The 10,657-nt window shown below is 34.1% G+C and overlaps 1 pseudogene; it reads right to left on the reverse strand.

The window, feature by feature from the left end:
* Window positions 1-8,661: 8,661 nt before the first annotated feature.
* LOC145240283 (zygotic DNA replication licensing factor mcm3 pseudogene) lies at window positions 8,662-10,416 on the reverse strand (annotated as a pseudogene).
* Window positions 10,417-10,657: the final 241 nt, after the last annotated feature.

The following is a 10,657-nucleotide window of genomic DNA, read 5'->3' on the forward strand; positions in this document are numbered from 1 at the left end:
TAAATAATACAGTGTTACCAAAAACTCACTGAAGGATTGAAAATCTTTGTCATTTTACCATTATTGATTATCTTTTTTTTTCTATTTCATATATTTTACAAATAATATTTTGGAAATTAATTATGGATGCGTATAGCATTGAACAACGTACACAAGTTGTGAAATTGCTTTACCAAAATCAGGAGTCAATTGCTTTGACTCAAAGAGCTTATCGTTCTCCAGACTTGACTAGCCGCGACCTTTTCTTGTGAGGATATCTTAAAGAAATGTCTATGTCAACAAGAATCTATGTTAACAAATTTTAAACACTGCAAGAATTGAAGGAAAACATCAAGAACGAAATAAGAGAATTAAATCGCAATCCAGAGATTCTGGAATCTGTCATAAATAATGTTTTGGAAAGAGCACAAATATGCAAAGCTGAAAATGGGCAACATTTAGAAGACATTATTTTTCATAAATAAAGATTATTTGAATTTTGCATGTTTTTTCTTAAATTTCGCAATATTTTAGTCAGATTGCATTAAAATTACAGAAAGATATCAGAAATAAAGAATCAATTTAAGTTCAAAATCCATCAGTGACTTTTTGGACACTATTATTCGTTAGATGTTTGCTTGGAAGGATTTGAGTGATAAAGTTTAGAGATGACCTAAAAGCAAATATCCATGAAACCATGAGACTTCCAGACTTTTTGGCTGACAACCGAAGAAGGCGGCCGATATCTGAGAGACTAGTGATGATCGGGTGATCGCGTACATATAGCTTGGTGTACTAAACAAACAATCCATCGCTATTTTTATCTCTTTATCTTTCCTTTCTCTATACGCATCCAATGCAAACAAGTTCTTGCTGAGGCGTCCTCCAAATAAAAGTGTACATAATTTCCATCACTAACGATCACTACATTGTTAGAACAAATGACCACCTTACACTCATTAACCCTTATCCTCGAGCGGTCTTCGAGCCTTGATAAGAATTGATTCCCTTGTAACAAAGCAATCACTCTGTTTTCTGTTTTCATTTTAGATAAATCCTGTGAAAACTGAATATTTGCATTCGCGTGGGTTTTATTAAAAGCCGAAATGTTATCTGCATTTTATAATGATGATGACAACGACGAAAACATCAGCCTATTTATGTTTTATTTGGGTCCACAATGACACGCGTACATAAAAAAACATCGTATATACCCATTGGTAAAAGCTATATAACACTATTATAAAAGTGTTAGTTTCTTCTTCCCTAAAAATAATTGTTGTCGTCAGCTAAATATTATTTAAATAAATAAAACGGATATGTATTTATTGATTTAAATCAAAGCAATTTAATTATTGAAAAAAAATTAGGGGTGACCTGTAAATTTATCCTTGTCCGTTCGTTCATCCGTTTGCCTGTTTGCACTTTTCTCAATAACTACGCCTTGAAATGTTTGGAAAATTTTGCACAAACATTAAACATGCTATGAGTAAAAAGTAACAGAACGGATTTTCCGAGAAAACTCCGGTTGCCTTTCGGGTTAAAATGGCTTAAATTGGCACCTTTGTGCTTATTAATAAAATAGATGCCTTGAATTTTTATAAAACTTTCTGAAAAGTTGTAACCAATTGATTTCTATATAATGCTGTTTATCTATACTTTACAATAACTCTTGGGTGTGCCTCAGGGGCTCTTTTAGGGCTAATACAACACTCCATTTTAGGAACTATTTTACCATATTTGTCCAAAATTTTTCTGTGTATGTCTATTTAGCAGTTTTGCATGGTGCTGAACTCAAATTTAAATATGGTAAGGCCTTGGGGACTTTTGGGGTTAAATGGAGAGCCAAATGATGGACTTAGGCATTTCTTCTTGTTTTTTTGCATGGTGCAGAACTCAAATTTACATATGTTAAGGCCTAAAACTGCACCGTTTGTTCATTTTCACCAGGATTTGACGTCCCCTGAGGACTTTTGGGGCTTAATGCTGAACCTAGTCATTTTTTATGCCTTATTCACTGTACATTCACGGGGGACCATGCATGCTTCACTTATTTGTCTGTTGGAGACGCCCCTCCATGGGATCAATGGACTATCTCATGACGTCACTTCTTCTAGTGACATCACTTCCGGTATCGAGACCGGTGCCCGGCAGTCTAAGATTAGTACGCGACCAAGATGGACGTGTGCAAACCTCCTACCGTTGCGGAATGGATATACTCAACTCACTTTGCCTGTCATTTATGTGAATACATGTTTCGTTCCTAAAAATCCTGTGTTCTTTCGTTTATTAACATTTAACCCCATAACAGTCTTCTTATCATCAAAATGATTGTCAACTAAATATTCTTTGAATCAATAAAACGATTTTGTTACTTTTCGAAATATATTTATTTAAAATTTTACTGTTTTAGTGGGGAACGTAATTTGGTTTTAAAGCAGTCATTCTAAAATAGAATTATTTACTTTAGCGATGCCTGCTTAATCAACAATCACGCACAGCCGCATCCAAAAAAATGTTACGTACTTTTTGTTGCACTTTTTAAAAACATTTAGTTCTAAATTATATATCTATATCATTAATTAATTAATAATAAATAAATCTAATTCGTTTTAAGCATAAAAAAACGAACATATCATAAAATAAATCCAAGGAAATTTTTTGAATCAATTTAAATTAAAATTGTATACCTTCCTTAGTAAAGTTTATAAAAGTGAACTTTAAAAATTGATAAATTTCAAATTAAATTATGTACCTTAATTTTAAAGTTTATTAAAGTTTTTGTTCAACCATTTTCACGCCTTGCAAGAAATGATTTTCTGACGTGTTTAATTTTGCGTTGGGTTTTATTAAATACGTGTTTTCAGTTCGGCTGCTCCATCTGAACTCACTAGAATGGCGAAAAATTATACTGACTTCCTTTCTCACAATTTTTATCTGAGAAAAATATTGGCCGTGTTAACTCTTCGTGATAATTTGTCAGAAATGTTTGCTGTATTCAACGTTACCCCAAATCTACTTAAACAATTCTATTTTAGTTTATTCTTAAAGTAAAAACATATTCATCGAAATTTCGTGTGTATTTTTTTTGTTTAAAAACATTGCATTTTATGTTATTTGTTATTAAATAAGAAGCAAAAAAACAACATTTTATCCAACATATTTTAATATAGATCGTAAACATTCTTTTAAAATGTGTATTTTACATAATATAACTAAAAAAATTATTTTAATTTAAACACAATTAATTTTCATTAGAAATTGCCACATTTGAACACTAATTAACATATTTTAGAAAAGTTTTGAAAATTTGTTCTTATCAATTAAATCACCTTAAGTAATTATAATTCCACTAAACAATTGCATATAAAGGAAAATAGGACAATAGCATTACAAATAAATAACACAAAATTTTCAATTACTAGAAGGGAGACTTGACATTGTCCCGTAATAAATAATGGCCAACTAATATTTCACCCTTGTTTTATTGCCATCAAAATCGGTAAACTCGCCCATTTCTCAATTCTATTTAAGGTGGCTTAGTCCACAATACATAGTGGTCTATATTGCACTGTAGAAAACCTACCGTTGATTTTATTAAATTTATTTTCATACAACGGTTTGATTGAAAGTTTAAAATGCAAAAGTCAAGTAGCATGGTTCAATTGTGCCCTGAATAGAAACATTCATTTCGAACGCTCTCCTGTCATATCAAAGAATCTAATACTGATTTTATATACCGGGCCTTTCTAATTGTGCAGTGATAATGGCTTGAATTACAGATTAAAATGAAAAAGTCAAGTATCATGGATAAATTATGTTCTAAACGAAAACATTACTTTCGAACGCGTTACATGTCATATTAAATAGTCTACTGTTGATTTTATATGTCGGACTTTTCTGCTTGTGCGGTAATAAAACTTCTTAAATGCAATTGTGATTTTGGGCTATATAAGGCGTTAAATTTAGTTAAAATCGCATATTCCTACTTTCATTGGATTGTTTTGATTACCGATTATCGATTATCGATACTTATCAAAGACATTTCTATACAAAACCTATCTAAAAACACTGCAAGGCGCATAAAGTAAATTTGTGTGAAATTTCAAAAAAGTCGGCCCCGTCGTTTATGAATCCATAGGAACCCCCTCTCTGTTCCTTTAATACAATAGTAGTGATTATAATTTGTTTAAAAATAATTAAAGTTAGTCATCAAAATAGTAGTATTTAGTGTTTTTACTTTCTATTATGCATATAAAGTGTATGAACACACTACTATGTTGCATTATTGATCGAACTAACAGCGAGCTGTTTTAATCGTAATATACGAGGGTCGTTCCAAAAGTAAAGCCTCCTATTTCTTTGAAAAGAGCTACGAAGACGGAAGTGGTACCATTAAAACGAGCGACCTATTGTGCTCCAGGATTTTTTCTTTTACATAGTTACCACCATTCTCAATGCAAATTTGCTAGGAATTCAAGGATGCGTCTCTACTTCTGACGCATGACAAGAGTTGCTTTCGTTGAGTCTCGCACCGTCAATATGTGCAACAGAGAGATGAAACTTTCAGGTCATGAATGCATGAGTTCAGTCATCAAAAAATACAATTTTCAATCCGATCTGACATTCGGGCAAAATAAAATAAAAAAATAGGAGGCATTACTTTTAGAATCCCCCTCGTAGAAATGAAAACAAAACAAAATGAAAACAACTTTCGAATTTATTCATTTCGATAAGGTGTAATGGAATAGTAGCGTACGTTACAATTCAGGATTATCCAAAACTTATTGACTAATATTCTTATTTATTGCTTACTAGAAGATGTACCCGGCGTTTTCCGGGATTAAACGTAACTTTGTATTCATTTTAAAAAATGACGTAAAAAAACGGAAAGAAATTGAGATATGCGCATGCGAATATTATATTTTTTTCTAAACAGTTCACTTTTTGTAAGTAAAAAAAAATACTCGAGCTGAGATTGAAACCAAGATCTAAAGACAAGGAGTTCAGTTCAATAACCATTAGTCCAACGAACACGATCTCCAAAAGGTATTTTCAAACCTTCTCATTCTTTACATAATGTAAAAGATTAGCGCATGCGCAGTCGTGAAATAGTTAACAAACAGAAAAAAATTCGACGGCCACCACGCACCAATATTTAAATTTTTACCCCTTAACAGCCCTTTTTCCTGATGAAAACGAATTTAAAAAATTTTTTCTATAGATCTGAAAACACTATATACTGAATTTCAAGTCAAATTTGTTGAGTATATAGGTTGAGATGTGTTCACATGCATACAGACACATTCTCACTTTTATAGCTATATAGCTATATAGCTTTCTCTCATCTTTGATTCTTCGTTTTTTTTTCTTTTCTTATCTATTTCTGTGTGTTACTCACGTGCAGTGCTACAGAAAAAAGAAAGAATTTTGCTCTATCAACAAATGAATGAGCATTTAGCTTTCACGCACCTGCGCAATAATTTTCGTGATTTTCATGAAAAAGGTACGTGGAGAAAGAGGATTAAAAAATGAAGGTAGGTATGTAACGAATAATTTCAAAGAAGGGGATAAATGGATTATTATTATTATTCACTAGAACCATCACCAAATATTGCTCCTTGAGAACAACTTGTAGTGTTCTCTGGCGTCTGTGTGACAACAAGGCTCCTCAGACTTCGAGTATTCTCCACCTCTTTCGATAACCTTTGCAAAAGAATTTGCATTATCGCAACAGCCGCTTACCATTGATTTGTCGTAGATATCGAACATTGGTCTCCATTGTAATTTGGGTGGCATTAAGCCTCCCCAAAATCTCAGTCCTCTTTGCACTCAACCAGTGCTTTCTCTCCTCGGCGTTTACAAGAATCATGACCCTCCTCACTTATTCGGTGTGGTGCCAGTATATGGTGATACGCACTAAAAAGGGGGGTGGTATCTTACAATTATACCGCTTAAGTTTTCATGATTCCGTTTTCTTTGTATTCTACATCGGTAGGCGTCTCTGTATGCCCGGCTTGTGTCTATAGTGTTAGTCTTGACACTCAAGGGTTTTCTGTAATATTCTTACAATTTTATTATTATTATTATTATTATTATTATTATTATTATTATTATTATTATTAGTAGTAGTAGTAGTAGTAGTAGTAGTAGTAGTAGTAGTAGTAGCACCAAAGAAAATGGCTACAGACGGGAGGAGAAGAAAATTAAAAGTAAAAAAAATAGAAGCAGAAAGAAAAAGCAATATGAGAAAAGAAAGAAGAGAAAAAAAAGGAAAGAGGAAAAAAGGATGAAGAAAAAAGAAACTGATGAAAATTAAAAGAAAAACAACGATACGAAAAAATGAAGAAGACAAAAAATGAAGTAGAAGAGGAATTGGAAAAAGAAAAAAAAATAATTGATGCAAGAGAAGAGGAAGCGAGGAAAAATAAAAAGCTAAAGAAAAGAAAAGAAGAAAATGAAAAAGAAGACAAAAGGTGGGTGAGGAGTGGGGGAGAACAAGAAATGCGCAGAAAAAAATTGTTGAAAAAGGTGAAGGAAAAAGATACAACTAAAAAATACAAGAAATAAAATAAGAAGAAAAAGAATACGAAAGAAACTGAAGAGGAAGTACAGTAAAGAAAGAATATGACAAAACGACAAAGAAGAAGACAAAGAAGTAGACGGAGAAGAAGAAGAAAAAGAAGAAGAAGAAGAAGAAGAAGAAAAAGAAGAAGAAGAAGAAGAAGAAGAAGCAGAAGAAGAAGACGAAAAAGAATAAGACGGAGATGAAGTAGAAGAAGAAGAAGAAGATGAAGAAGAAGATAAAGAAGACGAAGAAGAAGATAAAGAAGGTGAAGAAGAACATGAAGACGAAGAAGAAAAAGAAGAAGAAGAAGACGTAGAAGAAGAAGAAGAAGAAGATGAAGAAGAAGACAAGAGAGAAGAATAAGACAAAGAAGACAAAGAAGAAGAAGATGAAGAAGAAGACAAAGAAGATGAAGAAATTGAAGAAGAATAAGACAAAGGAGAAGAAAAAAAACAAAGAAAGAGACGAAGAAGAAGACAAATGAGAAGAAGAAGAAGAAGAAGAAGAAGAAGAAAAAGAAGATGAAAAAGAAGAAGAAAAAAAGAAGAAGGCAAGGGAAAAGAAGACAAAGAAGAAGACGAAGAAGAAGACAAAGGAGAAGAAGAAGAAGAAGAAGAAGAAGAAGAAGAAAAGGAAGAAGAAGAAAAAGAAGAAGACAAAGAAGAAGACAAGGGAGAAGAAGACAAAGAAGAAGAAGATAAAGAAGAAAAAGTACAAGACGAAAAATTGAAGAAGAATAAGACAAAGAAGATGAAAAAGAAGACGAAGAAGGAGACGAAAAAGAAGACATAGAAGAATACGAAGACAAAGAAGAAGACGCAGACGAAAAAGAAGAAGAAGACAAAGAAAGAAGACGAAGAAATTTAAAAAGAAGAAAAAGACAAAGACGAAAAATAAGCCAAAGAAGAGGAAGACGAAGAAGAAGAAGACGGATAAGACAAAGAAGAAGAAGAAGACAAAGGAGGAGAAGACGACAAAGAAGAAGACGAGGAAGACAAAAGAAGAAGAAGAAGAAGAAGAAGAAGGAAAAGAAGTAGACAAAGTAGAAGAAGAAGACAACGGAGAAGAAGAAGAAGACAATGAACGAGAAGGAGACAAAGAAGACAAAGAAGAAGAAGAAGAAGAAGAAGATTTAGAAGAAGACGAAGAAGAAGAAGAAAAAGATTAAGAAGTCGAAAGAGAAGAAGAAGACGGAGAAGAAGAAACGGAGAAGAAGATGAAGAAGAAAAGACGAAAAAGAAGACAAAGAAAAAGGAGAAGAAGAAGAAGAAAAAGACGAAAAAGAAGAAGACAAAGAAGAAGACAAAGAAGACGAAGACGAAAAAAAGGAGAAGACAAAGAAGATGAAGAAGAAGACGAAGAAGAAAAACAAGATAAAGAACACAAAGAAGAAGACGAAGAAATCGGAGAAGAAAAAGACAAAGAAGACCAAAAAGAAGAAGAAGAAGAAGAAGAAGAAGAAGACGGAGAAGAGGAAAATGAAGACGGAGAAGAGGAAGACAAAGAAGAAGAAGAAAAAGAAGAAGAAGACAAAGAAGATGAAGAAGAAGGATAAGAAAAAGAAAAGGAAATTTTATGTGCATGTGTGCGAATGTGTGATTTCGTTCACTATGGATAGGTCGATTTTGTTTGAAATTTCATACGAAGTTACTTGATATGCTTGGAAATGTTCTTACATAGGTTTTGAATCAGAATGCATCAAAAATCGATAAACGAAAACATCCGATTAAAGAAGTGCGTCATATTAAGACCAAAGTTAACGCTTTTATACAACCGAACATCACAAATGCATTCGAGAAGCTTTATCACCGCACAAGCATAAAGATCCGATGTTTAAAATTAACAGTAGGTTCTTTTATAAAACAGGGGCGCGTCCGAAATGAATGTTGATTTCTAAGGCACAATTGAATCAAGATCCTTGCACGTCTGTTCAATATGTACGCTTGATTCATTTATTTATTGCGGGCATCATTTAGTCGTTGTTTCACGACGTTTCGGCTAACTATTCATCTGGCCTTCGTCAAGTGGTTATAGCGACTTGTAGGAACTGCATCCTCAGCAATGGCTACCTTCCATAATTGTCGTCTCATCACGTCTCACTCAGACGACAACAGTTATGGAAGGCAGTCATTTCTGAGGATTTTGTCTAAAACAATAAATAGCAAATCAAAACGAGATAGCAAAGAATCCAATGTTTTCCATAGCAGTTTTGTATTGGTCGTACCTTCCATAGACATGGTTAGCAGCAGCTAAAACGTTACACCGGGCGTTAAGCTTTGCATGAATTCCAGTCTTGGCAACAATCACTCTGCCCTGTTCCATAACTTTATGGATTGCCATACGATCGATATCAGACATTTTATCAAATTCATCAATACACACCACACCACGGTCGGCCAATACCATGGCACCTGCTTCTAAGCGTTGATCATCTGTTTCTGGATCTGTTGTAACTGCAGCTGTGAGACCAACCCCAGAAGATCCTCGGCCAGTTGTAGCAATGGCTCTTGGAGCTGTGTGGAGAACATACCTCAGCATTTGAGATTTTGCAACTGAAGGATCTCCGATTAACATAACGTTGATATCTCCTCTCAGCCCGGTTCCATTAGACAAAACTTACTCGTTTCCTCCCAGCAACATACACAATACACCTTTCTTGATGTATATATGACTATGAATTGATGGCGCCATACTTTTAGCAAGTAACTCAAATACATCAATCATTTGTCGACTGAACTTTTTATTTTGGCAACATCTTCAGCGGAAAATGATGGTGTTACTTCTTTGCTGAGAGTCTGAATATTATTAGCAATTAAAATAGTTGTGAATGTGCCAGATGTGTAGCCATTCTTTTTGCCAGGAAGGCATCTGTATGTTCTAATAACTTGGACACGGTCACCAGGCTTACACATATCAACCAGATCGTTATCAGCAATGACATTGAACGAGGTAATTGTCCAGCAGGTGATTTTTCGTTCATTTCTTGGATAGCAAAAGTTTGATGGCTTTTATAAGCAGACAATCCATATTCAGTTTCTAAAAGATTACAATCTTCATCTTTAGTGGGGTAAACAGCACTTGTGGGAAAAGTCTCCAATGAAATTAAATCTATGCATTTTCTTTCTTTTTAGTTGCAGGACAGTAATGAACACTGCGTACAACTTTAGGACGGACCAGAGAACATTTTGTCACAATTCCTTCAACGCACATCATGTTTCCAAGATATTGCGTCTTCGAACATCGAGGCGTCACATGCTTATCACCACAACTGCCATCGAATCCAACAAAAAATATTCATGCTGTTTGTTATAAAGTGGATCAACCGATGCCACTAATTCCCGAAGAACTCTCTGTAGAGCGGTCAATACTTTCAAATGATTTTTCCAATAACCCTTTAGTTCTTTGTTGGATTTTTCTGCGGATGTCATTGATTTTAACAATGAGGCGAATTTCATTGTTGTTTTTAATGTCCCGCACATTTTGTGGTCCTAGATATGATCTTAAACTATATCCAGTGGTGAGGCCCCAGCTTGCGGCCTTTGTGGAGTGTGGAGCCACCCTTTAATTGCCATTGCTCCCAGGTCCACTCTGACAAGGAGTGGTAGTACCTGTTAGGGTCCCAACTATGGGTTTAATAGAAACCGACTTGAAAACAACAACCATTCTATTAAAAAAATTTCTGCCGAATCTTTGGATTCGGCATTCAATAACCTGAAAAGGGTTGATATGCCGTAAAACAAAAACAACCAACCAACCAACCAAACAACTCGCACTTTTTGTTGATAAAAATCCTGGTCATCGCCATCATCCAAAAAGTCTAGATATTCTCGTTGCAGATCGCAAATTCTCTGATGGACATATGTGGTCATTCTTTAGAATTAAGGATAATGAAAAAAAAGGTTTTTCTTTTAAAAGTTAAAAGAAAACATATAATGTGGAAGAAAGAATCTTTCTCAATAAAGATTTCCCGACAGATTTCTTACACGTGACAACTGCGTCACGCCTCTTTCTCCTTCCACACAATTGCAATTGCAGAAATAACCTTCTTAGTGACATGCAATATGGTTTCCGTTCTGCTAGATCTACAGCAGATGTGCTAACGGTTATATC

Source organism: Euprymna scolopes, chromosome 19 (genome assembly GCF_053919585.1).
Source record: "Euprymna scolopes isolate OS-2025 chromosome 19, ASM5391958v1, whole genome shotgun sequence".
Taxonomy (NCBI): Eukaryota; Metazoa; Mollusca; class Cephalopoda; order Sepiida; family Sepiolidae; genus Euprymna; species Euprymna scolopes.